The 14842-nt window shown below is 43.7% G+C and overlaps 1 protein-coding gene across 4 annotated transcripts in view; it reads right to left on the bottom strand.

Moving 5' to 3' along the window:
• Nucleotides 1–14842, bottom strand: part of MCUB (mitochondrial calcium uniporter dominant negative beta subunit) — a 149226-nt gene that overhangs the window by 108795 nt on the left and 25589 nt on the right. The window contains exons 1-2 of one of the 4 annotated variants that reach the window (XM_030190807.1): nucleotides 5046–5064; nucleotides 2298–2300 (exon numbers count right to left, since the gene is read on the bottom strand). The exons of the other annotated variants lie outside the window; for them this stretch is intronic. The gene's annotated coding sequence lies outside the window, so the exon portion shown is untranslated. Of the gene's footprint in view, nucleotides 1–2297; nucleotides 2301–5045; nucleotides 5065–14842 lie in introns of those variants that run through there. 4 annotated transcript variants of the gene reach the window in all.

Here is a 14842-nt window from a genome sequence, read left to right as displayed (position 1 = left end):
GTCGGATGGGTCGTCAGCGTGTATGTTAAAGTCTCCAAGAATGAGGGATGGAGATGAGGGTTCAAGAAAAACAGAGAGCCAGGCATCGAAGTCAGTCGCAGCCCTGTGCCATGGCGGTTATCTATTTTCACATACTCCTCGCCCTGCTGGCCGTGGGGGCGGTGTTGGACTACTTCTCTCTCCCTCCTCCAGATTTCAACCCCTTCTTCCACCTCAATCTCACTGTTTTTCCTCCTTTGAAGTCCACTTTATCCGCCTTTTCTCTCCTCTGCCTCTTCGAATAACGGTCATTTATCGTCCCCCTGATAAGTCCCTTTCATCCTCTCTCAGTGACTTTGACGCCTGGCTTGCCTTCTTCCATGATCCTTCCTCCCCCTCTCTCATCCTTGGTGACTTTAATATTCCTGCTAATGATCCTTCCAACTCTTATATTTCCAAGTTACTCGCTTTAACGTCGTCCTTTAATCTCCAACTATGCTCCACCTCCCCCACTCATCAAAATGGTCACTGTCTTGATCTCATCTTCTCCTCCAACTGTTCACCTTCTAGTTTCCTTGCCTCTGATCATCCTTCCTCTGATCACCATCTTATAACTTTCACACTTAAATCTCCTCCCTCCCAGTCCCGTCCTATCCTATCTAATTTATCTAGGAATCTTCATGATATTGATCCTTCATCTCTATCCTCCCATGTTTCAAACTTCCTCTCTACTGTGGCACCATCCACGTCTGTCAACGAGGCTGTTTCTTCTTACAACAATACTCTATCCTCTGCCTTAGACACTCTTGCACCTTTGATGACCCGCCCTGTAAGGCGTACAAAACCCCAACCTTGGCTGACTTCTAATATCCGCTACCTACGTTCCTGTACCCGCTCCGCCGAACGCCTCTGGCGGAAATCTCGGGCTGATTTCTTACACTAAGTTCATGCTGACCTCCTTCCAATCTGCTATTTTACGTGCCAAACAGGATTATTATATCCAACTGACCAACTCTCTTGGCTCTAATCCTCGACTTCACTTCACCACATTGAACTCTCTCCTCAAGGTGCCCCCTCCCCCAACTCCCCCTTCATTATCTCCTCAGACCCTTGCTGAATTCTTTCACAACAAGGTTCAAAAGATAAACCTTGCTTTCTCTACCTCACCAGCTCTCCCTCCACTAGTCCGTTCCCCTCTCTCTCCTTCCCCTCATTCCCTTGCCTCCTTTCCTGAAGTTACTATTGAGGAAACTACACTTCTCCTTTCTTCCTCAAAATGTACCACCTGTTCCTCTGATCCCATTCCCACCCACCTTCTTAATGCCATCTCTCCTACTCTTATTCCTTTTATCTGTCACATTCTCAACCTCTCACTTTCCACTGCGACTGTCCCTGCTGCCTTTAAACATGCTGTGGTCACACCTCTCCTTAAGAAGCCTTCACTTGACCCTACTTGTCCCTCTAATTACCGACCCATCTCCCTCCTTCCTTTTCTCTCCAAATTACTTGAGCGTGCTGTTCACCGCCGCTGCCTTGATTTTCTCTTCTCACATGCCATTCTTGACCCATTACAATCTGGTTTTCGCCCTCTCCACTCAACTGAAACTGCGCTTACTAAAGTCTCCAATGACCTATTACTGGCTAAATCCAGAGGTCAATATTCCATCCTCATTCTTCTTGATCTTTCCGCTGCTTTTGACACTGTCGATCACAGCATACTTCTCGATACCCTGTCCTCACTTGGATTCCAGGGCTCTGTCCTTTCCTGGTTCTCTTCCTACCTCTCCCTCCGCACCTTTAGTGTTCACTCTGGTGGATCCTCTTCTACTTCTATCCCTCTGCCTGTCGGCGTACCTCAGGGTTCTGTTCTTGGTCCCCTCCTCTTTTCTATCTACACTTCTTCCCTTGGTTCATTAATCTCATCCCATGGCTTTTCCTACCATCTCTATGCTGATGACTCCCAAATCTACCTTTCTACCCCTGATATCTCACCTTGCATCCAAACCAAAGTTTCAGCGTGCTTGTCTGACATTGCTGCCTGGATGTCTCAACGCCACCTGAAATTAAATATGACCAAAACCGAGCTTCTCATTTTCCCCCCCAAACCCACCTCCCCGCTCCCCCCGTTTTCTATTTCTGTTGATGGCTCTCTCATTCTCCCTGTCTCCTCAGCTCGAAACCTTGGGGTCATCTTTGACTCTTCTCTCTCCTTCTCTGCTCATATCCAGCAGACCGCCAAGACCTGTCGTTTCTTTCTTTACAACATCCGTAAAATCCGCCCCTTTCTTTCCGAGCACTCTACCAAAACCCTCATCCACACCCTTGTCACCTCTCGTTTAGACTACTGCAATCTGCTTCTTGCTGGCCTCCCACTTAGTCACCTCTCCCCTCTCCAGTCGGTTCAAAACTCTGCTGCCCGTCTCATCTTCCGCCAGGGTCGCTTTACTCATACTACCCCTCTCCTCAAGACCCTTCACTGGCTCCCTATCCGTTTTCGCATCCTGTTCAAACTTCTTCTACTAACCTATAAATGTATTCACTCTGCTGCTCCCCAGTATCTCTCCACACTCGTCCTTCCCTACACCCCTTCCCGTGCACTCCGCTCCATGGATAAATCCTTCTTATCTGTTCCCTTCTCCACTACTGCCAACTCCAGACTTCGCGCCTTCTGTCTCGCTGCACCCTACGCCTGGAATAAACTTCCTGAGCCCCTACGTCTTGCCCCATCCTTGGCCACCTTTAAATCTAGACTGAAAGCCCACCTCTTTAACATTGCTTTTGACTCGTAACCACTTGTAACCACTCGCCACCACTTACCCTCCTCTCTTCCTTCCCGTTCACATTAATTGATTTGATTTGCCTACTTTATTTATTTTTTGTCTATTAGATTGTAAGCTCTTTGAGCAGGGACTGTCTTTCTTCTATGTTTGTGCAGCGCTGCGTATGCCTTGTGGCGCTATAGAAATGCTAAATAGTAGTAAATAGTAGTAGTAGGGGGACTTACCAGGGGGGCGGTAAATGACTGCAACTCTGAGTGGCAGCGGGTAGAATAGACAGATGGAGTGAACTTCAAAGGATGAGAAGCAGTGAGACTGCGGTAGGAGGAGGGGTTGAAAACTACAGGAGGGTGAAAGTAGAAACCAGACGCCTCCTCCGCGGTCAACTGGGTGGGGAGTGTGGGAGAAAAGATAACCTCCATGGCATAGGGCCGTGACTGAGGCAGAGTCGTCGGGAGTGAGCCAGGTTTCAGTTAGGGCGAGCAGTTGAAGGGAACGGGAGATGAAGAGATCATGGGTGAAGGGAAGTTTGTTGCAGACCAAGCGGGCATTCCACAGGGCACACGAGAAGGGGAGGGAGGAATAGAGATGAGATTGGAGACATCCCGGAATCATTTGCATGGATAGGACAAGGACAGGTGTTTGCGTGGATAGGACGAGAGCTGATGTGGAGGGCCAGGATTGGGATTAATGTCCCCAGCGGAGATCAGGAGAAGGAGTAAGAGAGTACGGAGAAGAGTAGGAGAGGTACGACAACAGCGACGAAGGCGAGATGTACTCAGATAGAAAGGAGATGGATGAATAGAAGGAAGGAAATGTTTAAGGTTGAGAGCTGAGAAAAAGGAAGAGTAAAAAAGAGTTGGTGAGATGATGAATACAGATGGTGGACAATGTGTTCCTGTAGTGTACAGTGGTTTAAGATGGAGAAACAAATTAGGAAGGGACAGTGCCAAGAAAAAGTATACTGGAGCCATAAGTAGTAACTGAGAGAAAAGTAGATGTAAAGAGAAAAATGCCCCGGCACGCGGCACCTAGAGCGGAGGCCCTGAGTGGATCGGAGTGGACCTGGGAGTCACCCCGGAGAAGGCTGTAAATGATATGCAGATGAGCTGCAAGTCCTCCACAGCACCTGAAAGGCAGCCAGTGGTAGAGCTGTGCACCTCTCAGCTGAGGAAAAGGCTTACCAGGGGTTAGGCCGAAGCCAGCATTCCTCCCCCTGAGGGTTGCCTGATCCTAGCCAAAAAGCACCTGGAAACCCTGGCACTTGGAGCGAGGGCCCTGGTCTTCATCAAAAAGCGTATGGGGACAGAGTTAAAGATCTGAATATGTATTCTTTGGAATAAAGAAGGGACAGGGGAGATATGATAGAGACATTTAAATACCTACGTGGCATAAATGCACAGGAAGCGAGTCTCTTTCAACTGAAGGGAAGCTCGGGAAAGAGGAAGCATAAGGTGAAGGGGAAAAGGGATAGACTCAGAAGTAACCTGATGAAAATACTTCAAGGAAAGGGTGATAAAATTCATGGTACAGCCTCCCGGTGGAAGTGGCAAAGACAAAATCAGTATCTGAATTTCAAGAGAGCTTGAGACAAGTACATAGTAACATAGTAGATGACGGCAGAAAGGATCTCTAAGGGAGTGATGGGGAGAGTAGATGGTACAGATGGGCAAACTGGATAGGCCACATGTAGGCATATTTTCAAAGCACTTTGGGAGGCTAAGTTCCATAGGTTTCTATGGAACTTTGGGAGGCTAAGTGCTTTGAAAATGAGCTTGATGGTCTTTTATCTGCCACAGTGCCTAAAACTCAGGACTTTGCCCCTGATGGAAGAGATGTGGGCGATGCCCAGGCCAGAGGAAATTGCAGCAGCTGCCAGTGGCTGGGCTCACATTTGTGGGAACTGCAGAAGCTCCTCTTGCCAGCAGCCAACTGCTTTATCTAGGACAGGAAGCTGAACAAAAGGGAAGAGAAGAGTTAGCAGAAGAATTCTTGAAGAGACAGAAGGAAATGTCTGATGTAGAAGGGGTAATTTACTTGGATGGAAGGCAAGGGGAGGGAAGTTCCTGTAAGAGAGACAAGATGACTTTAGTCATGTTTTCCCAGAGACAGTCAAATATAAAAGAAACAAATAAACATTCTCACACACACACAGTCCCCTCCCCAAACCTAAAATCAAAGCAAAACAAACAAAAATAATGCAAATAAGAAAAAAAAAACCCTCCAGTTTGTTAAAAAAGAAAAATTGCCTGGTATCTGTCATCCCCCCCAATCCTGTATACTTAGAACATATGCTTGATGAGGGTCCTGTGAATGTTTTCTTTTCAGGGCAGTCCCAAAGAACACCAGTCATAAGGTGGTAAAATTCAAGAGGTATTCTTTCACTGTGACTGCCGCAGTGTAATAAAAAAAAAATTTATATATATATATATATATACACATACACACACACACACAGATGTTACTGTGTATTACTCAAGGCAGTAATATTTACATATACCATAAGCCCCATATAACGTGGGTGCTGAGGTCCAACATATTACATGAATTCACATTATATTAGGGCTACAGTGTAATTTTATTACATTTGTATCCCACATTTTCCCACCTATTTGTAGGCTCAATGTGGCATACATAGTACCAAAGAGGCCTTTGCAAGCTCCGGTGTGAACAAATACAGGGTGTTGTGGTAAGATCAAGTTCATGTGGCACAGCCACATTAGGGAATCGGCGAACGGAAGAGTTGTGTTATGTCCATTACGTGCTTTAGTTTGGTTTTGTTGCAGAGATCAGGCATTTAAGTTGGATTAGTAGGGTATGCCTTTTTTAACAGGTTGGTTTTTAGTGATTTCCAGAATTTTAGGTGGTTGTACGTCATTTCCAAGGCTTTTGGTAATGCTTTCCACAGTTGTGTGCTTATGTAGGAAAAACTAGGTGTGTAAGTTGTTTTGTATTTAAGTCCTTTGCAGCTTGGGTAGTGCAGATTGACTACTTTATAAGCGATCCAGAGTTCTATCAAGCCATGTTATAAGGGGTCTACAGTAGTGCTTACCAAAAACATTTTCTGGCTGCAACCCCATGATCGTGGCGACGATGCCCACAACCCGGCCGAGATGCATCAGAATGATGTCTCTATACACAGCTCGACCAGGTCACAACCCCAAATATGGCATGCACAGTTTGGGAAGCACTAAAACCAACAGAAAAGCAAAACAAAAAACTATAGCCTTCAAAAAAAAAAAAAAAGTATCCTATTTTCCTGCCACACTAGAGTAACAAAACGTTTCCATTTACAACAGACATACGGATACAAGAAGCTGCTTATCAGCCTATCATTTGCATCGTAATTAAACAAAACAGAGTGATATACCAACTATGCCCACCTGGTAAGCACAGCAACAAATCCAAGGCATATGTTTTTTACATCTTGGATTCTGCTCCACTAGAATAATAATTGTCTTCCACATGCCATCTGCTTTTGTTCACTTGCCAGGCATGCCGAAATTGAAACAAAATCCCACCCCAGGCATTCTCTGCACTGAGCTAAGAGCTCTCATATTATCATCAGATTAACAAACACTCTGTATTTCTTTATTACTGGAATGTTAGTAAGAATGTGTTAATATGCCAAGCACTGTAATCAAATCCTTTGCCAAATTCATCAACAATATGTCATAAACATGATACCAATAATTGCAAATAGCTGCTTATTTTTATCAAGTGAACACCATAAGAATATTAAAAATCCTTCTCAACAGCAAAGAAGCCAAGTGCGAACCATTGCAAAGACTGAGATTTACAGCCCCCAGAGTGAAATTGAAAGCCAAAGAAGTAAGATTTTTCAGAGAATATGTCCCGGTTTATTCTAGAGATACTTAAATGTCATTGCTTTGAAAATGGAAAAAACAGCATGAAACGATATTTGCTTTTCTTTAGTGCCTCTGAAAGATACACAGCGGCGGCAATTTTTAAAAGAAAATGCCTCAATAACGAAGCCGTTCTGGAGACTGAAAATTTCTCTCCACTCAGTGGCCAAAAATATGTGCATAGGTTTCACAGCACAGGGAAAAGGGATGGATCATGAATTTAATACATCACCTTCCTGTGGCATAATCAAAGCAGTTTACATTATATGCAGGTACTTTCTCTGTCCCTAGTTTTTTGTACCTGGGGCAATGGAGATTATGTTCATGCACCTTTCTGACTGACTTCATGTGAAACTATAAGTTAACCCCCTTATTTTCTAATTCCTGTTACTCTCTTTTATTTATGTGTTCCACCTCCGCTTGCACCATATGCCGTCTGTTAAGATGTTTCATTGTGTACTGTGTCGACACTGTAAGTAGCATATTATACTATAATATGAATCATAGGCTCTAAAACAGGGAGGTCCACAGGTGCCCTGGCACCCCCTGAAATTTTGCAACCCTTCCTCTCTCCCAATGATGCCTTTCTTCTCTGACCCTGCATCGGAAAGGATGGGAGCCGGCAGGCTTTTAGCATCTGACATCTCTTCACAAGCCGCCCATGCGGTGTCTCCACCATAGCTTTTAGAGTTGCTGCCATAGGGGAGCATGGTAAGATAATAAATACCTTGCGGACACGGAAGGAAAGAAAAGAAATGCTGAAGACAGTGTGGAGGGGGGTAGGTTCAAATGATGGACACCACATGTGGGGGCGGGGGAAGAGAAGGAGAAAGATGAAGAAGGGGGAGGGGAAGGAAAGAGAGGCTGGAGAGAGGAGAAAAGGGGAAGTGGCAGATGCTGAAGACGATGAGGGTTTAAAGAGGGAGGAAAGGAAAGAGATGCTGGAAGGCATGGGGGGGGGGGGGTGGAATGCTCAACGCCAAAGTGGGGTTGAATGATGGACACCACAGGCAGAGGGGTGAGGGAAGGGTACAGATGCTAGAGAGAAGGGGAAATGCAGGGGAGCAGAAAGGTGCTGGAGACCATGGAGTGGGTGGAATGGTGGACATTACAGGAGGGGAACAGGAGAAGGGAAGGAGAGATGCTGAATGGGGAAAGAGAAGGAGAGAGTTGCTGTAGACCATGAAGGGTTCAGAGAGAGGGAAGGAGAGTGATGCTGGATAAGATGGGGGAAATGGAGTAGGGAAGGAGAGAAACAATTGACACCATGGAGGGGAGGTTGAGAGGAAAAGAGGGGAGGACAGATATGTCAGATGCCGTAGGAAGAGAGTAGGATGGCAAGGAAGGTTTCGGGGTGGATTATGGGCACCCCCAAACCAAAAATCATTCCACTGCCCCCGATGTGAATTATTTGAATATTGTTACTGTTGTGTTGTCTATTGTTTATGTCCAGATTGTTCTTGCTGTACACTGCCTTTAGTGAATTTCTTTAAAAAAAAAAAAAAAAAAAAAAGTGGCCAGATGGTTAGAGCAGCAAGATCCTTGTGACTATTTCTGGGGATAAAAAATTATTTTGCATAGGAAACACTTTGGGCCCAATATACAAAAGGGTTGAACCGGGTAGCCAATATTCGGCAGCACTTTAAGAGGGGTAGTGCTGTTGCATACTGCCTCCGACTGCTGTGGCACTGCCTGTTAGTGTGGAAGCAGTTCAGAGGCAGAGCTGGCACGAACAGTTACTAACCGGTTAAATAAGCACATAAAGTTAGGACAGTATAACAAGCATTCACGCTCCTTTCCCCTTTAATCTCCATATTAAATAATAAACTGAACGAATGAAGAAATGGTACTCATAATTTAAATCAGCTTCAGTTCCTCCAATAGACTTACAAGTGACTGGCCACTTGTTGCTAAGTCACAAGACTGAAACAAATGCAGTCAACTTAATATAGAGGAACATTTTCGATAGGACGTCTAAATTAGACTTTGGACGCTTTGCGGAAGAAATCCAAAAATCAAGTGGTGAACGTAGCCATTTTCAAACCTGAAAAACGTTTTCATCATTCTTTTCCCCCCAAAATGCCCATTTGCTAGGACCTTGTGCTCAGTGTGTGGGGAAAAATAAAAGTCCAAGTGAAAAACACACAAAAATCAAGCTATTGGGATGTATTGGGGGGGGGGGGGGGGGGGGAGAGGCAGCATTCTTAGCAGACTGGCCACACAGACATCCTAGCAGAGCAATGGGGCACCCTAGGGGGCACTGCAGTGCACTTCACATAAAAAGGTCCCAGATTCACATCTCACTGTTACCCCCTTATATTGTATGGTGAGACCTCCCAAACTACCAAAAACTTAACTGTACCCAACTTTACACCACTACAACAGCCCTTATGCCCGCAACTGTCATCTATACGTAGGGTACAGTTGGTTTTTAGTAGGCTAACACTTGCCAGCACAAGTGTATCAGTTAGAGTGGGATATGGGCCTGGGTCCTTTTCTCTACAGTGCACTGCAGCGACCACTAGGCTACTCCAGGGACCTGCTTGGCTGCTCTAATAAGACTGATCATAACATCTGAAGCTATCACTGAGCCTGGTATATACATGTTTCTTTTGTTTGGGGGCTGGAAGGGGGTCAAGCCTTAAATTCCCCCAGTGGTCATCTGGAGCACCTTTTTGTGACTTAATCAGGTCTAGCCCAAAACATCTAGGTTTTAGCCCTGGACGTTTTTGCTTTGTTCCATTATGGCAGAAAAATGTCCCAAGTGTTAGGAATGCCTAAATCTTGACCCCACCATGCTCCCCCTGTGATTTGGACACACTTCAAACTGCATACAAAAACGTCTTAAAATGAGTTTCGAAAATAGCGAGTTGGACTTTGAGAAAAACAAAATAAGGCCCTATGCCGCTTTCTGCCATTTTTTGGATGTTTTTGTGTTTCAAAAGTGAGCACCCAATCCCTTTTGCTGAACACTGCTGCAGCATGTGTTACAGCATTCTGTGAACCATTTCCCTTAACATCAATCCCAGGTCTATCTGGGGGAAGCCAAAAGGAAGGTTCAAAGAAGAGCAACCAAAATGATAGAGGGAATAGAACTACTTCCATATAAGGAAAGGCTGAAGAGGTTAGGCCTCTTCAGCTTGGAAACATTTAAAAAAAAATACAAAGACCAGGGGACACTCAATGAAATTAAAGGGGAACACTTTTAAAACAAATAGGAGGATGTATTTTTTTTTCCTCCAAATATTTTATTAATTTTCAAAGAATACAAATAACAGGAAAACAATGATGGAACAACCTAGGAAGCAAGAAACACAACATGTGGGAAAGGAAAAAAAAAGAGAAAGGAAAGAAGAGAAAAAAGGAGGGGAAAGCATCCAGGTGTTTAACAAATAAGTCCTTTGTACTGGTTTAAGGTGTGGCCTGAATAGTTTGGAGGTAGTTGTCCAAAATAGACCAAATTTTTTTCTTAGATACTATCATCCGACTTTTCGCAGCCATGGCGAGCTCAAACTTCTGATGCTGCAGGACTGTATTCCACCAGAAATGAATATTCAGCAACTGTGCGTTTTTCCAGTTTTGCAAAATATGCCGTTGAGCAATAGTGAGGAGAATGTCCAATAGTTTTGATTGTGGGGAGGTCAAATCAAAAGTTGCATGAACGGACTTAAAAATTACAATTGAATAAGTCAGGTCATCAGTTATGGGCAAAAGTTTTTGTATAATATTCCAAACAGCCTTGAGGAAGTATTTTCTCAGAATAGTTAAGTTCTGGAACTTGTTGCCAGAGAATGTGGTAGCAGTGATTAGCGTACCTGGGTTTAAAAAAAGGTTTGGACAAGTTCCTGGAGATTGTCTGTTATTGACAGACATAGGGGAAGCCACTGCTTGCCCTGAGATCAGTAGCATGGAATGTTGCTACTATTTGGGTTTCTGCCAGGTACTTGTGACCTGGATTGGCCACTGTTGGAAGCAGGATACTGGCCATTCTTATAGCTATAATTCCCTGTATAATTATACCATTCCAAGCCACAACCATAACACCCCCAACATTTTCTGCCCACTCATCATTTACTAAACCTATTCTTGTTGAGGATGGGTGAGTGGGCCCGCTGAACACTTCACCACCCACTCACAGAAGACGCCCGCTCCAGTCTCTAAAACTCCTCCCCTTCAGGTATCAGTAATATAAAATGCACTGCACTGTGTATGGTCAGCTCAGCCATGTTAAATGTCTACAGCTGGATTTCAGAAGCTCAGGGCTCCAAAAAGTTGTCCTAACTTTGTGTGACAAGCTAACTGGACACCGGTCTAAATATCGACTGACTGTACCTACCTGTCACTGATTATCTGGGCTTAAAAACAGTTGATTGCCATGGGCTGAACATAGGGCATTTTGGGCCTTTAATTTTGAACTACCACCATCAGAGTCTGGAGTATATTTGTGACAAGGGAATTACACCAAGTCCCTAAAGTCAAAAATTTCTTCCCCTTGTCAGTGAGAGAACCCATGCTAGGTTTCCCCACGGTAACTCTTGGGAGGGGGGGGGGGACTTAGAAACCAGTAATCCCTGTGTGTAATGAGTACCCAGAACAAGGGCTGAAGTAACATTTTGTGTGTAATTTTTTTCTCTTTATTAAGACCGCAACAGGCAGTACAAAACTGTTCCTTTTAAAAATAAACTATTAACATACCAAATCTACAAGTGAGAAAGAAAATTTCCATTCTTCCATGGACTCGTGCTCGTAACCCGTATGACAGCAAATAAAAACAAAAACACTGTAAAACATTCCTCCTGCCTTAAGTCATTTTCATATATCATAATGATATTTTATCTCCCCCCACCCACTGAAGTAACATTTTAATGCAGTTAAAAATAAAATAGGAACATTTTCTTCTTACAGTTTCTCTTTTATTGGTGTGGAATCAAATGATATTTTCTCTTTGGATGAAGCTATGGAGTTATACAATAGAGATATGGGGGGGGGGGGGGAGACGGTTACATGACATCATAGTTTTGCTTTGGTGAGCTAAACTGCTTTTAAAAAAAAACTATCACCGCTGTTTAATAAACCACACTAACAGCTACCATGCGCTAATGCTCACACAGCCCATTTACTCTGAATGAGCTGTTGTCGGCTGTGTTGGCGTTGCCACGTGGTTTAGTGAACGGGGGTGGGGGTATATTTTTCATTTTTTTTTTTAAAATATACAAGGCATTTAGGGGTCTTCTTACTAGGCTACGATAATCCGTAGCATGCGCTCACTGCAGCTTAGAAAGGCTTACCACAGGATATGTTCAGGTATCCTGCAGTAACGTCCTGATCTAAGCACGCAAACCACATGCTAAAAAAAGGTTTTTTTAAATTTCATCATGAAAAGGGCGTGTCAGGGGGGAGGGGTGGAGAGTGGCCGTTTCTGTACTGTGTGCCGATTAACGTGCGAGTCCCTACACTATAGGTGTTGGCAAGTGCTCATGCGCTAATATGTTTTTTTTTTTTTAAAGGCCATGTGCTAAAGGCATCATTAGTGAATGGCCATTAATAGGAGAAATAGAAAATTGGCCATTTTACTTCTGTGGTAAAAAAAAAAAAAAAAAAAAAGGCCTTAGCATTTGGGAAAAAAAATCCAGCTAAAGCCACTTTATACCACAGTTTAGGAAGAGGGCCCCTTTATGTATGAAATATCCAATGATTCTCCAATATTGCTGCAAATCCCAGTTCCCTCAAATGTCATAAAATATCTAAAAACGAAAAAAAGCCAGGACATCCTATGGCACACAAACAGACCTCACTATCTGAAAACCCAGTAACCTCACTGTATTTTGAGGATTAATATCTATATTGAGTTAATAATGAGAACAGACTATACAGAGGGAATGTCAGGGAAAACAGCAGGATTTGACCTTACTAATCGGTCATCCCATTCACAAGCTGCTTCACGTTCAATAATCTGCTTCTTTTTTTTTTTTTAATCCTTGAGGAATTGGTACCGTTTAATGCTATTAGTCAGCAGAGTTCTTTGCTATCAAAACAGCCGCAGAATCAATTTCATTTTGACAGAATAAAGCTAAGGTAGTAACTTAACTTCAAAAGCACTTAATTGGCAGACAGAGAGAGGCGTGATAAATTTAAGGGACAGACCAGTCTATGGTTCATTTTCTTTCAGCTTTCAGTTAATTGACAGTATAACCATGTTGCTTTATTTGAAATAGGTACTTCCCCTCTCCCACACAGTCTGGCATCTCTTTCCTTCCCTTCTCCTCCCCAGCGGTGATGGCTCTTTCTCCCTCCCCCTTCATCATTTTTTGCTTCTTCCACCATTTCTCCCTGTGGGGTCCAGCTTCAATCTTCCAGGCCACTGGCAACATCAATGAGGTAAACACACTGCCTTAGACAGCCCTGAAGCTTTCCCTCTGCTACAACTTCCTGATCCTGCATAGGCGGGACACTGCAGAGGAAGGCTTCCAGGACTGTCCAACACAGTGCACTTACCTCACTGATGCTGCCAGTAACTCAGAAAATTGAAGGAGGGCAGCGGTACAGGGAGTGGGAAGGAAGAGACTGGAACTGGATGCCCAAGGGAGTGAGGTTTATTATAAGGCTCAAGTACAAGATATAGAACTTGTAGTCTTTTTCAAATCAGATAGACAATGTTTAGGGGACTTAAATCAGCTAAACACCTTTCTTCCTCTATTCAATATCTGCCAGCCAATTTGTGGAATCAAATTCCTTTCTCTTTAAGCTCATGCTCTCATTATCTTAGGCTCACAAAGAATTTTAAAACGTTTTTGTTCTGTAAAGCTGGATTATTTGCTGTTTAACTAACTGGATCTGTTGATTGTTATAATTACTTTTGTGATTCCTGCACAAACTGCTCTGGTTCTTGTAGTTCTTCTTTTCATGGAATCTGCAAGGTTGCCAGGTGGAAAATTTTTTTCCCACCCAAAACAGCCTAAATCCAGCCCAAAACCCGCCCAAACTCAAACCCCGCCCCCAACACTGCCCTAGTTTATCTAATGTTAAACTGGTCCTGGGAACAAGTTAACAGAGAATGGAGGGACACGCCTGGAAACTGGTGGCAGATTTAAAATAAAGTTTAACAAAGTATTTTTTCAGTCAATCACACTTAAAATATGGAATGTATTGAAGGTGTGGTCAAGGATAGTAGCATAATTTGAATTACAAAAAAGGTCCAAGCAAGTTTCTGGAAGACAGGTCCTTAATTTATTAAGACTTGGAGAGGGGGGAAGTTATCAGTGTGGGCTATTGTTAATGACAATTTATTTTACCACAAGTTCTGCTATTTTAGCACAGGATCTCACTGAATAAATGGGACATAGTGCTAAAATAGCACAACTTGAGGTAAAATAAATGGTCTTAACTATAGCCCACATTGATATCTCCTCCCCCCTTATTAACCAAGTGGAACTAGATATCACCAACTTTTAGAAGAGTAGCCTAGTGGTTAGTGCAGTGGCCTCAGAACCTGGGGAACTGGGTTCAAGTCCCACTATAGCTCCTTTTGACTCTGGGCAAGTCTCTTAACCCTCCATTGCCCCAGGGAGGAAACAGGATGCTGGGCTTGATGCAGAGGCAGTGATATAGGGTTGGCCACTAGGGCCAACAAGTCAGAAACTAGAGAGCTTCGGGGGAGGGGGTGAGCTGGAGATCGGAGAGGCCAAACCAACCAAAGAGTTGTTATATTGACCCTGGTGGCTCAATGAATCATGGGTTAGATGCAGCATGGCACTTCTTATGCTCTTATGAACTGAAAAAAAAAAAAAAAAAACTTGCAAAAGCTTATCAAAGAGATCAATATTCAAAGGGTTTGTCTGGCTATCTTTTGGAGTTAGCTAGAGAAACCCCCATCTTGAAATTTGTCCCCTCACCTCCACTAACTAGTTAAAAAATTTGTCTAGGTAAAGTTAGAATCCCTATGCAGTTTAGTTGTGCAAAATGAGGTAGCTCTGGGGGTGTCCCGACAGTAAGCGTTAAAACCCCAGCTTGAAAGCACTGGCCAGCCAAAGTTATCCAGTTAATGGCAGTTGAACTGACAATCTTCCAGTCCAATTAAAAAGAAAAAAAGAAACCCCAAAAATAAAACAAACTGGCCTCTTCCATGTGTGCTCCCTCTGCTTCCCATTAAAAAGAAGGCCCCAGGCTGCTACCTCTTTGTTCCTCTTGCTCTGCAAAATTGTTAAAATTTAAACTGACTAG

Source organism: Microcaecilia unicolor, chromosome 2 (assembly GCF_901765095.1).
Source record: "Microcaecilia unicolor chromosome 2, aMicUni1.1, whole genome shotgun sequence".
Lineage (NCBI taxonomy): Eukaryota > Metazoa > Chordata > Amphibia > Gymnophiona > Siphonopidae > Microcaecilia > Microcaecilia unicolor.
The sequence above is the reverse complement of the archived record's forward strand: the minus strand, read 5'-3'. Positions and strand labels throughout refer to the sequence as shown.